Here is a 14,951-nt window from a genome sequence, read left to right as displayed (position 1 = left end):
CAGACAGTTGGGTTACTTCCAGGTTATGGTAATTATGAATAACACTCTAGAAATATTCACATGCAGGTTTTTATGTGAACATATGTTTTCATTTCACTTTGTTAAACAATTAGGGCTGGGATTGCTCAAATGGTAAGTGTATGTTTAACTGTAAAAGAAATTACTATTTTTTTTTTTCTCCAAAGTGACGAAACGATTTTGAATTCCTACTAGCAGTGTAGGAGAGTTTAAATTGTTCAGTATCCTCACCAGCCTTGGTATTTTCAGGTTTATTTTGTTGCAGTTGTTGTTTAAGCCATTCTAAGAAGTTAGTTTCAAATGTTCATTGAAAATATATAAAAATACATTGATTTTTATATATATTTCTCTTGTATCCTGCCACCTGGTTAAACCTACTTAATAGTTCTAGTAGCTTTTCTATAGATTCCATTTGATTTTCCATTTGATTACATAGATGATTATTTTCTCTGTGAGTAGAGATGGTTTGCTTTATTTCTTCTTTATACATTCAATTCTTTTTTTTTTTTTTTCCTCCCTTGCATCATTGTACTGGCCAATACATCCTGTATTACAATGAAGGGTGAGGAGATCAGACATCCTTGCCTTGTTCCCAGTCTTTGAGAAAGAACAGATAGTCTCTCATCATTAAATGTGACATTAGCTGTGGGTTTTTTGTAGGTGTTCTTTATCAGGTTGAGAGTGTTTCTTTTTATCACTGTTTTACTCAGAGTTTAATTTTGTTTATCATGAATAGATTTTTGCCAAATTGTTTTTTCTTTAGGCTATTCACAGGTAAATTTTGACTGATTTTCAAATGTAAATCCAGATATATTTTTGTAACTATGGACAGTTTTTTATTGCCATGTGGGCTATCAATATGTCTCATTCAATGATATTCAATTTTATTCAATTTGAATTGACTGATTATCAGCAATGAAATTGAATCAATAATCAAAAAACTCCCAAAAAACAAAAGTCCAGGAAAGATGGCTTCACAGGCAAATCCTACCAAAAATGTAATGAAGCGTTAACACCTATTCTTCTTAAACTATTCCAAAAAATAGAAGAGGAAAGAAAACTTCCAAATTCATTCTGTGAGGTCAGTATCATCCTGATGCCAAAATCAGATGAAGTAACACAAAAAAAGAGAGGACGAGGCCAATATCTCTGATAGTATAGATGCAAAAATCCTCAACAAAATACTAGTAAATACTAGTAAATTGAATTTAACAATATGTTAAAAAAAATCATACACCATGATTAACTGGGATTCATTCTCAGGATGGAAGGGTGACTCCATATTTGCAGAACAATCAACGTGATATGTCATATCAATGAGAGAAAGGATAAAAACCATATGATCATTTCAACAGACACAGAAAAAGCTTTGACAAAGTACAACATTCATTCATGATAAAATCCCTCAGCAAAGTAGATCTAGAGGGAACATACCCCAACATAATAAAGACCTTACATGAAAAACTCACAGCTAACATCATAATCAATAGTGAAAAACTGAGAGCTTTCCCCCTAAGGTCTAGAACAAGGCAAGACAAGACACTGCCACCACTTGTATCCAACATAGTCCTGGAGGACCTAGCCACAACAATTAGACAACAAAAAGAAAGGAAAGGCATGAAGGCATCCAAATTGTAAGGAAGAAATAAAATTCACTATTTGCAGATGACAGGATACTGTATATAGAAAACCCTAAAGACTCTACCAAAAAACTACTAAAACTGATAAATAAGTTTAGTAAAGTCATAGGATACAAAATCAATGTACAGAAATCTGTTGCATTTCTACATACCAATAATGAAGGTGTAGAAACTAAGAAAATAATCCCATTCACAATTACACTAAAAATAGTAAGATACCTAGGAATAAATCTAACCAAACAAGTAAAACACCTGTACTCTGAAAAGTATAAAATATTGATGAAGGAAATTAAAGATAAAAACAAAGGAATGGAAAGACATTCCATGCTTATAGGTTGGAAGAACAAATGTTAAAATGTCCATACTACCCAAAGTGATCTACAGATTGCTATCAAAATATCTACAGATCTATATCAAAATACCATCAGCACTTTTCACATAACTAGAACAAACAATCCTAAAACTTGTATGTAACTACAAAAGACCCCAAATAGCTGAAGCAATCTTGAAAAAGAAAAGCAAAACTGGAGGTATCAAAATTCTAGACTTTAAGTTATATTACAAAGTAGTAGTGATCAATGCAGTGTAGTACTGGCAAAAAACAGACACATAGATCAATGGAACAAAACAGAAAAACCTAGAAATAATGGGTTTTATAACCCATGATTATATAGTCAATTAATTTTTGGCAAAGGAGTTACAAATATACAATGGGAAAAAGAGACTTTTTCAACAAATGATGTAGGGGAAAATGGACAACCATATGCAAAAGAATGAAAGTGGACCACTTTACTTTACCATACACAAAAATAAACTCAAAACAGATTAAAGACCTAAATGTGGGACCAGAAACCATAAAAAAAAAAATCCTTGAAGAGAGTACAGGCAGTAATTTCCCTGACATCGAGCACAGCAACATTTTTCTAGATCTGTCTCTAGACACAAGGGAAATAAAAGCAAAAATAAACTATTGAGATTACATCAAAATGAAAAACTTCTGAACATCAAAGATAACAAAGTTTTAAAAAACTAAAAGGCAACCTACTGAATGGCAGAAGGTATTTGCAAATGATATATCTGACAAAGGGTTAGTATCCAGAATATATTAAGAACTTGTGGAACTCGACACCCCCTACCATAATCCAATTAAAAGTGGCCAGAAGACAGGAACAGACATTTCTCCAAAGATCACATACAGATGGGCAATAGACACATGAGAAGATACTCACCATCAGAGAAATGCAAACCAAAAGTAACATGAGCTGTCACCTCACATTTGTCAGAATGGCTAAATTCAACAACCCAAAAAACAAGTGTTGGCAGGATGTGGAGAAAAAGGAACCCTCTTTCACTGTTGCTGGGAATGCAAACTGGACAACCACTATGAAAAACAGTGCGGAGATTCCTCAAACAGTTAAAAATAGAGCTACCCTATGATTTAGTAATGACACCCCTGGGTGTTTACCTCCAAAATACAAAAACACTAATTCAGAGAGATATATGCACCCCTATGTTTATAGCAGCATTAATTACAGTAGCCAAACAAGGCAAGCAACCCAAGCATCCACTGATAGATAAATGGATAAAGAAGACGTGGTATATAAATAAAATGGAAACTTATCCAGCCATAAAGAAAAAATGTAATCTTCCCATTTGTAACAAAATAGATGGAGCTAGAGAAAATAAGGCTCAACTAAATAATTGAAAGAAACACAAATATCAAACAACCTCACTCATATATAAGATTTAAGAAATGAAATAAATGAGCAAAGGAAAAAAGAGAGAAACCAAGAAACAGATTCTTAACTATAGACAACAAACTGATGTTACCAGAGGGTAGGTGGGTAGGGGGATGGGTGAAATAGGTGAAGGAGACTTTTTTTTTTTTTTTAAAGATTTCAATTATTTATTTACTTGATAGAGCCAGAGAGCACAGGCAGGGAGGATGGCAGAAGGAGAAGGGGAAGCAGGCTTGCCACTGAGCAGGGAGCCCGATGGAGGGCTCCATCCCAGGGTCCTGGGATCATGACCCAAGTGGAAGGCAGAGGCTTAACTGACTGAGCCACCCAGGTGCCTCAATAGGGGAAGGACTTTAGAGAGTCCCCTTATCTCATGTGATGAGCACTACTAAGTAATGTGGAGAGTTGCTGAATCATGATATTGTACCCCTGAAATTAAAACAATGCTGTATGTTAACTATACTGTACTTAAATATAAAGAACTTAAAAGAAAAAAGGAACGAGGGGGGAAGATGTTGTCAAGTAATGCAAGAAGTCCCAAATCTAGGAAACCCATATATATATATATATATATATATATATATTTATATATATATATATTTATTTATTTTTTTTTATTCATTTTAGGCTCTTTATGTTATTAGATACAAAACTGAAATATACATCTTTATGCACATGCTCCCCATATAATGTGTTCTTTATTGTTGAGATATATATGGGAGTTGGTATCAATTAATTAAAATACATCACATTTTTAAATGACTTTTTATATATATTACAGAGATGCTATCCCAAAAAGTAATCCTAATTTACACTTAACACCATTAAAATTTAGGAGTTCCTGCTCACTGTCAGGGAAAATACGAATAATTTAACAGGATGTAATGTAATCTGGGTCAAGAAGCCCTAAAAATATAGCACACATGATTCATATCATTTTTTGTTGTTGTAAGTAGAGTTTTCTTTAGCTTTTATTTTATGCTGAAAATCCAACTCATTTTTCTCTTTAACTATTAAATCAATTTTCCCCCCACATATACTAGTGGAGTGAATTCTATGAACCATAGTGCTCATTGTCTTTATACCGTACTTATTTGCCTACTGCATTATTAAACTCTCTCCTTCAATAAATGGTTAGCTGTTATTATTTTAAAATAGAAAATGAGATATTCTAAATTTGTTACAAACATAGATACTTGTAAAAGGATAAGGAAAACTTTTTCTTTTATTTATTTATTTATTTTTAAAAGACTTTATTTATTTATTTGACAGGCAGAGATCACAAGTAGGCAGAGAGGTGGGCAGAGAGAGAGAGAGGAGAGAGCCCGATGTGGGGCTTGATCCCAGGACCCTGGGATCATGACCTGAGCCGAAGGCAGAGGCTTTAACCCACTGAGCCACCCAGGCGCCCCAAGGAAAACTTTTTCTTAAACTCACCTGTAAATCATATGTATGATATATACAGACACATAATATATAATAATATATATATAATATATTAAATATATATTATATATTACTATATATAATATATAATATATATAATATATAATGTATTATATATATTATCGTATATTAATATAAATATACATACCATATATATATATTTTTGTGTCATACAGATAATAGCATATATATCACAGATATGTGCAAAAGAATATTAGTTAACATACGTTACATAATAACACTCAGAAATTGGCTCTTACACAGTTCAGGTTTAGGGAGGGGTGAAAGTACAGTTGTGAGGTGGCATCTGTGAGGTTACATCAAGGAGAAGCATAAAAAAGCAAATGTCAGGTAAGGGAGCACTCACCAAAGCAGATAAAGCCTGGGAACAAATTCCCTTGGTGTCACTCATCATCAATCAAATGTTTAAAATGAACTACCACACAACGGAAGAGCTGTTTCTAGGAGGCGGACAGTCTTGCATTTGATGGGATAAACATCTTAAAGAGTGAAGTCCACGCTTGTCCCCTCCGCAGCCCGCGTTGACTTGTATCAGATCCTATTTCTCTTCCGCTAGATTGGAAAGCTTTTAAGGACGGTAAAGATCTTTATTACTTTTTCAAACTATATGTTTATTGCTAACACATCCAGTCCGGTGTAGGGGATTCGTATGTTAATGGACACATGCGATGTCTCCTCCACCACTGAAGTTGAAGAGCTTTGGAGTTGACTTTTTCTGTCTGATTGTTTCAGAGCACTTTTTTCCCCCTAATTTCACTATTCTCCTGTTTTTGTCCCACCCAAGAGATCTTTTTATGTATGCAACACGTATCTATTGATCACCTACTGAGTGCCAGGCGCTGTTTTAGGCACGTGGTTGACATTAAATACAGTTCACTGGATCATGTCCCCAAAATGTTGATTACTTGTCTTCTGCTATATCACTGATACAATGTTTGAAATATTAGAGGGAGAAGCTAATCATTACTTGGTGCTTTTCTGATGGGCAAGAATAAAAGTGCTTTACATATACTTGGCTGCTACTTAATTTTTAAATAAAATTTATTTAAATGTATTTAAAAGAAATTTGATATCACTACCTGCAACGGGCTGAATGGCATCCCCTCCCCCAATTTCATATGCTGAAATCCTACTACCTCAGAATGTGATGTAATGTGATCATTAGGGAGGGACCTACTTTAATGACTCTAGTCCTTATAAGAAAATAAAATCCAGACACAGACGTATGCATAGGAAAACAATGTGAAGCCATAGGGAAAAGACAGTTACCTCCAAGCTAGAGAGAGAGGCCTGGAACAGATCCTTCCCTGTGGCTGTCAGTAGTAACACACCGGCTGATACCTTAATCCTGGACCTCGAGCCTCTGGAACTGTGAGAATGTAAATTTCTGTTGTTAAGTCACTGAGTCTGTGGTACTCTTTTACAGCAGCTCTAGGAAAGAAATACCCTACCATAATTGTGAAATCACTTCTACTTGCAATATAAAAAAATAGTTCTGAAAAATAAATACAAATCTACTAAAGTTATAAATAGTACCTTGAAGGACTTAAAAAAAAATAGTCTTGCCTCTCAGACTTCTACAGAGCACACTGAGTCATAGGGCTTCAGAATATCATCTATGAAAATGAGTATAACACACAGAGACCTGTATCGACGCCACAAAGCCTTTTCTCAAGCAGCTGCTGCTTCTTTTGACATTGCATTCAATCAACTCAGTATATTTGGAACTGTGTCAGGGTCTGCATTCACTGTATGGAGTGAAATGCCAAAGCCTAGGCAGCATTTATAACTGGCACAGTAAAAATGGGTACCACTGTCTCCAAGGACCTTTCCCACAGCCCCCAGGGCTGCTTGCATCCAGGAAGCATTGAGCTGAAGCAGGTACGAAGTCCCTGCCCACGCCGCTCACTTGTGACTGCCTCCAACCTGGGCCCCTGCCTGGACACTCCCAAGTGAGAATGTTGAGGAACGGGGCCCCGGGATCCAATTTGGGAAACTGGCTTGAGGCAATAACTATGGAAGAGAAAGAAGAGACAGGATGGTGAAAAACAATATGTAGAGAAACAAGGACAGCACGTGGCAACATAGGAGGCATTGAGCGGAGAGAAAACAGAATAGCCAAAGGACATAAGATGAATAGAAAAAGGCATCTTGAAAAATGGGATTTGAATGAGAACAGCCAGAGAGGGGGGAAAAAAAAATAGAAACATTTTCTCTACCTTCAATTTTTTTTTTCTCCCACAACTTCTCTTTCATATGCTGATCTTTCTTGTTCTCTGCACATTTGAGACCCCACCAATGCCCTTTCTCTCAAATTTGCTAACCAGGAACACCATGTTCTTACTCCTTTCTCTCCCCTGCCCCTGTCTTGCTCTTTACTCTGATGTTAGGAAGAAAGAGAGGAGTGAATTCTAATGGCCCCATTCCAATGCCACGAGGAATAACTACCATTTATGATACTCTCAAATAATATCTAAATATTTTAAAAGCATTGATTGCCTAAAACCCATTTAGGATTTCCACAATGGTGTAAAAATGTGCTTCATTTGGAATGAAGGTGGGTGAGGTTGGCTTCATTTCATAGGAGTCTGTATGCAGTATCAGCAGCTTAACGCCTACTGGTATCCGTTATAAAATGCCCCACCTTCTAACACTCCATACACTACTTTTTGCTGTCATTACCTTACAGTAACACTTAATTTTCATGAAATATGTTCCATCAAAGTACTGCAGTCCTTTCTGAAAAAAATTTCTTCACTTTAGGGAAACACAATGAAAACTTTTTTGTTGTTGTTTTTACTAAAACGAAGCTTTCCAACATTGCCATCTTAATTGCAAAATGATATACCACTTCTTAAAATGAGCATGGTCCAGAGCCAGAGAAGCTATTAGAAATGTATTCTCAGTATCATTTAATTATCCAACATCTTCCCACTAAAGCATAGTAAGAAATTATTTGCATGTAAATTCTGTTGACAGTGTATTATTCTTACTATAGAATTCTGCTTGAGGAAGGACACTTCCAATTACTTGTAGAAACATAAACAATAATATTTTAACAATGTATTTATTTAAGTGTTGGTCAGAGAAATATTTCTACAATAACCACAAGAGACTTATGGTAACCCTCCCAAAGTATTTGTTGCCACACAGTGGCACATTTTAGAAAAGCAGCTTTTGTTGTTGTTGTTTGTTTGTTTTGGTGTTCATTCATTTCTTTCCTGATAAAAATTGTTATCACTTGTCCTCCTTATAGATACCAATTAATAAACATCATCTCTGGGTCAGCCATAATAGCATGCACACATGTCATTTAATCTCCACAATGGGCCTGTTTGTATTGAACACATAAAATGCACAGGATAAGGCAGAGAGGTGAGGCAGCTGATGCTAATGGTAGAAGACAGCTGGGATTCAAACCCGTGTCTGCCGGCCGTGGTCTACGCCCTTTCGGGAACAGAAAACCTCGGGGTGCCTGGGTGGCTCAATGGGTTAAAGCCTCTGCCTTCGGCTCAGGTCATGATCTCAGGGTCCTGGGATCGAGCCCCACGTTGGGCTCTCTGCTCAGCAGGGAGCCTGCTTCCCTTCCTCTCTCTGCCTGCCTCTATGCCTACTTGTAATCTGTCTGTCAAATAAATAAATAAAAATCTTAAAAAAAAACAAAAACAAAAACCCCAAGTCATGAGACCGTTCAGATGTATATCAGTGGGTTATATGCTTGGGGGGGGGGAAAAAAAAAAAAAGAAAACCTCTCTCCCTGTTTCTCGTTTTCTCCTTCTCTCCCCTTTCCCTTTTTAATTGCTTTGGTTGAGATAGAGATTACATAATATAAAATTCACTATTTTAAAGTGTATGATCCAGTGGTTTTAACATATTCACTATATTGTGCAACCATCACTACTAATTCCAGAGTATTTCCATCACCCCAAATGAAACTCGGTACCTACTACCTATCAGTCCCAATTCCCCCTCTCATCTCATGTACTAACAACAAGTAATCTACTTTCTGTACCTACGGACTCGCCTATTCTGAACATTTCATATGAGTGGAATCATAAAATACCTGTTTCCTTTACCTAACATGACATTTTCAAGGCTCACTCACATTGTAGCATGTAACATTGCTTCATTTCTCTTTATGGCTGAATAATATTTCATTGTATGGATATATAATTTTTTGTTTATACATTCATCAGTTGATAGATATGTAGGCTGTTTTCTCTAACTCACTTATTTTTTTTTTTAAAGATTTGTTTTGTTTATTTGAGAGACTGAGACAGAGAGAGAGTGAGTGAGTAAGCAGGGGGAGGTGTAGAGGGAGAAAGAGTCAGACTCCCCACTGAGTGCAAAGCCCCACGCAAGGCCAATCTCAGGACCTTGAGATCATGACCTGAGCCAAAATCAATGGATGCTCAACCTACAGAGCCACCCAGGGACCCCTCCCTAACTCATTTTTATTAACATAATCATATCAGGGTGTCCCAAGAATACTGAAGGGTCTGAGATTTTTACCGTACTTAAAAGCTAACAAGTTAGCCTAACATAGATTTATGGCTACTGGCAGAAGACCTGGGTCCCCTTGATCAGAGACATAGGAGTTAATTACTCATGGCACAGTAATCAGCATGGGTGTCAAGTACTTGCCAACATTTTGTAACTACCAACAAAGAGTCTTTGATATTTTATTGGACTTTTACTTTGATAATTGGAATATGGTTTGGTCTGGAGAAAAACAGTCTTAAAAGATCCCACTGGTCCACCATAGGTCAGCCATTCACTGAATTTTTAAAATACATGATTTAATTCCTATGACATATGCAATTATTTATACTTTTCTGACATTACAAATGATGAAACTATAGGTCTAAAAATTCAGGCGACTTGTACAGACATTCGCAACTAGTACAAGGTAGCACCACGATTCAACATCAGGTTTAAGCTGATTCCAAGTAATTTATCTTTCCACTAATATTCTACAATTCAAGGATGATTGTGGGTATACTGAAACAGAGCATTAAACGCAATCTAAAACAGACTCATCGAAGCAGAGAGCAGAATGGTGGTTAATCTGAAAGAAGGTGGAGGAGAAGTCAGGAGATGTTGGTCAAAGGCTACAAAGTTTCAGTTATGTTAGATGAGTAAGTTCTGGAGATCTAACGTATGGCATAGTGAGGATAGTTGACAATATTGTATCGTATAACTGAAATGTGCTAAAATGGTAGATCTTACACATTCTCACCACAGGGGGAAAAAAGAAAAAAAAAGGAAGAAAGCTGTAACTATGTGAGGTAATGGATGTGTTAATTAGCTTGACTGTGGTGATCATTGCATCATATGTACATTTCTCAAACCATCAAGTTGTGTATCTTAATAGATCACCTTTCTATGCATCAATTATACCTTAATAAAGCTGAAAAAATGAGTTATTGTTGTATTAACAAAGCAGGTGGTTTCCCACAGAGAAATTAAAAAAAAAAAAAAAAAAGCGTTTCCCTAAGAGTACGGGGAATGCTCAAGAAATGTGTCTCCAGTTCAAAGTATGCAAGTATTTGGTATGGCAGATATAATGGGTGGCTTAAAGGATAATACTGAAAACTCACTTATGACTGTGATGATCAGATAAATAAATTCATGTGGCTTTCAAACTGTTTTTGTTAACAGTCAATGTTGTAAATAACATATTACACTGAACTTCACTACAGAAAGCAGAGGATGTGCTCAGAACGACAGACATGGGCCCAGATCCCAAATTACTAGGATTACCTCAACTGAAGCAGCTTTCAGGAATGCTAAGTCTCTGTACATCACAGTTAAAAAGCTCCCCATCCAACCCAATAGCCTTTGTTACTGGTGAGGAAGCAGAGCCCCGAGAGCTAAAGCAGCCTGTGAGTATGTTAGTGACAGAAGCAGACATTGCTCGGGGGCGCCTGGGTGGCTCAGTGGGTTAAGGCCTCTGCCTTCGGCTCAGGTCATGATCCTGGGGTCCTAGGATCGAGCCCCGCATTGGGCTCTCTGCTCAGCGGCGAGCCTGCTTCCTCCTCTGTCTCTGCCTGCCTCTCTGCCTGCTTGCGATCTCTGTATATCAAATAAATAAATAAAATCTTTAAAAAAAAAAAAAAGAAGCAGACATTGCTCATAAATATTTCAATGCTAGTGCAGCAAAATGTAGAACTGAAAAAATTTCCAGGTGAATAGATTTAAATTAATTTCTATTTAAAGAATTAACCTGTCAAGAAGAAAAAAAAATAAAGTAATATTTAATATTTACACATGACTGTCTGTGTCTTTTTGAATTTATTTAGTTGGGGGCATAACTAGACATCTTCAGAGAACTATTTGATTTATCATTACCTATTTTTCATAGAATAGAGGAGATACAGTTATTGTCTTTTATAAGTGCGTGCATTTTGGAGTGAAAAAGGTCCCTGCTTCATATCCCACTCCTAATGCATTGAGCAACTTATTTAGGTTTTTGAGACCGACATTTCTACCTATAAAGCAGAGATAATAATATTAGTTGGCTCTTTAAGTTATGGTAATTATCCAATAATGTAATCCACAGAATGCCTTTGTATGAGAATGTGAATCAGGAGACATGGGTTCTAGCGATGCACTTGTCACTTACTAGCCATGCTACCTTGGACAGGTTATTCAACTTCTCTAGTCCCTCATTTGTAAACCCAGAAAAGAATCTCAGTCATTGTTTCCTCTAGGGCACAATCAACACAGAAAATTGCATGGCATTTCATAACCTTCTACCTGGTAAAAAAAAAAAAAAAGCACCCATTCTATTTTTAAAGATGTCCTTTGGTCAGGTGCTTCAGTAGGAGATCTTCCGATCTCTAAAAAGAAATTCACAATTTATTGCAAATTCAAAGAAAGATGAAGTCCCCTTCACTCCTGCAGAACACGAGTCTTGACATCATGAGTTTACATTCTATGTTACTAATTGCATCCGTGTTTTCACTATTTAGCATATCAATAAGTCTAGGTGTCGATTCTGTGCTTATAGAGATACGTAATGCAAGATCTAAAAGAGACCTTTACTGACATTTTGTAGCCTCATTTCTTGATGGCAAAGATCAACAATTTAATGAAGACAATGGGGATATCTGAATAGAATACAAGCCCATTTGGACTGAACTCATTCAGAGTTTGTGACCAGGACCACTTCTGCTGAGTCCTGGGAAGGGAGTGAAAAAAGAAAGTAGAGATGGCCTCGTTAGGCTTTGCAGTCGATCACATCAGTCTCAATGTCAGGTTCTTCTTCACTCAGAGTAACAGTATTTGTGGATGCATAATAGGCACCCTGCCGATTTACAGGGCATAATACGATGAGCCAAATCCTAGAAGGTTCTATGTCAGACACTAAAATCACAAAGGGATAATAGAAATAATGAGAACCAAATTAAGGATAATCTCTCAGTACGAATACTATACTTGTATTTTGCTCCAATCATTTATTTGTTACTGTTTCCTGTCTTTTCCTCTAACATTCTTTTTCTGTAAGATTTGCTTATAAATATCAGACCTCAAAAACCTTACATGTTGGCATCCTACACTCACTCTTAATCTATCAAAAAAAAAAAAAAAATCCAAGCGTTAGTTTATGACTTCGTATTTTACATTCTGACCCTGAAAGTCTTTATAGTAAAATACAAGAAAAGTGCAGAGACCCGAAAAGCCCTTGAATACGCCCCAGTATTACCAAGCCCGCAATGAATTCACCCGCTGCCCCTGTGCTACCTCACCTTTCTAAGGATCACGTAGGACAGTTCTGTGTTGGAAGGTCAAACACTGTCAATGGCAATCCCTAGTATACGCTGGCATTGTCTTTATCAACTTTTTTCCCCATCTATAAAAATGCGCATTTGTTCAATCTACCTCAGAGTATGTTGGAAGACTGTAATTAGATAATAATACATACAGAGAGGGCAATATGTGGATTTAAAAAAAAAAAACAAAAAACCTTTGTCATAATGACTTTTTTTTTTTTTTTTAATTTCCTACCTTTAGTACCTCTCCTTCTTAAAAAAAAAAAAATAATCTAGAAGTGACCACTTGGTAACCAATGATGAAACAGGCATCTCTGGAAACCCACGCACACACTTCCTTTTAGCTGGAGTTACACTGTTATTTCTGCAGGTGTGACTATCCGCTCTGACTACTCCGGGCCCCAAAGAGTGAGCGCTAGATTCCGTGTTTCCTCTCAATTATCATTGTCATATTCTGGAATTCATGAACAGATGCCTTCATTTCCTTCAATTTCAAAGCTTCTGCTTTCTATCTTGCCTTATCTTTAAAGTGTTCTGTTGGTTTTGTTTTTGTTTTTTTTAATTTTAATACAGGAACAAACCCAAGTACAGAGATCGATTTCATACACACCAGAGGATGTTGAAAAACACTGTCTGAGCTGACTCCTTTACAGCTCACTGAATGCCTTACCAATGAATCTTATTTTTAAAATAAAATTCTGTAACTATAAAATAAATTCTTCTCTTTGGCCTTCAGGTATCTAGAGATCCTACTTTGTAAAATTTGACTCTCTGGCACGACTACTATTACCCAATTACCTGTCCCTCCCAATTCTGATCTCTGCCCTGGCTAATAGCTTGGCTCTTCTCCTGGGAATTTGTCTCCTGCCAGCTCTGGCACATTTGGCTTAGAGCACCCAAGAGCAGATTTCTTTGTTGGTAACTGGATTTGCTCCAAAGGAGACTGAGTGGAACTAAAATATATTCCTCCTATTCTACTTTGCCATGCACAACTCATCAGGCTATAGGTATAGTAAGTCCATGCATAAAATTGCTCCTCGCTCATGCAATAATTATCATCAGGCTCCAAAACTATACATCCTTTTCTCCTTCATGGTCTTAATCATGCAATTAAAGGCAGAGGTTTGAAGTCACCCACAGTAAGTGGCACACCTGGCTTGGATTTGGGTCAAATAATTTCAATTCCTATGCCTCTGATTCTGAATAAAGAGAGGGGTAACATAACTGAATTAATAGTAGATGTAAATATATGCAAATGTCTAGCACTGAGCAACATTCAGCAAATGGTAACTAGTTATCATCATCATCACCTTCTCTTTTCTAAATTCAGATTTCTTACTCAAGTCACGTGTCAAGCACCTCCAATTCAGGACCAGGCTTGCAGGATTCCACTCGGCTGCAGAGGCAGAAAGGAGAGTATGGGAGCCCTCTCTGTGCCGAGCAGTCCTTTCCAAACACTGCTTCATAGGAGAATCCACCTGAGGAGATTTTAAAACTTCACAAGCCCAGGCTACAACAAGTGCATCAAAGTCTGTGGGCAGGACACAAGACTAGCATTAAAGTTCCCTAGGTGAATCCACTCTGTAGCCAAGATTGAGAATCACCATTTCTCACATAGCCAGGGAGAATGTCAGGTCTAGCTAGAAGGACGCTGCGAGTTCCCTCACTATTTTCTGAAAAACCGTGATACTTTTTTATGGCAGGAGTTCTGTTCAGTCGAACAAGAAGCAAGGTCAGGCAGACGGCTGACCATCTGAGAGAAGGAAGAAGCTGGAAGAGTATCTGGGACAGAAGGTTGGTTAAGACAGGGTCAGAGTGCCTGAGTTAGACTCTTTCCTCAGCCACTAAATAATCATGTACCTTTCGCCAAGTTATTTAATGAGTGTAAGTTTCAGTCCCCCATTTTTAAACGAGGATAAAAATAGCAATGAGGTCACAAGTGTATTGTGAAGATGGAACAAAATTATATTAGTTAACATAAGTCATACAGTAATTTCTATGTGTATACACAGAGTATGTATATATTAAAGTGTGTAATTGCCATTGTTCCTACCATTATTAAGAACTAGAGGGACCACTTGGTCTCCTGATCTTGCTTCTGAGGTCCCATGAAAATGGACTAAAGGCGTAAAGCAACAATGTTAAAATCATGTTACAGAGCTTGCATTGACTTTGAATCACAAGCTGGCATGTTGGGAACAAGCAAGTTCAAGTAATGATTCGGGATCACAGGAGTGTGCCTCCCCCGAAGCACGGTATCCTAGGCCCAGGCAATGATCAAATTTCTAACAAACGTTCTTCCTGTCACGCTT

This window comes from Martes martes (assembly GCF_963455335.1).
Source record: "Martes martes genome assembly, chromosome: 17".
Taxonomy (NCBI): Eukaryota; Metazoa; Chordata; class Mammalia; order Carnivora; family Mustelidae; genus Martes; species Martes martes.
Note: the sequence above shows the minus strand (reverse complement) of the source record.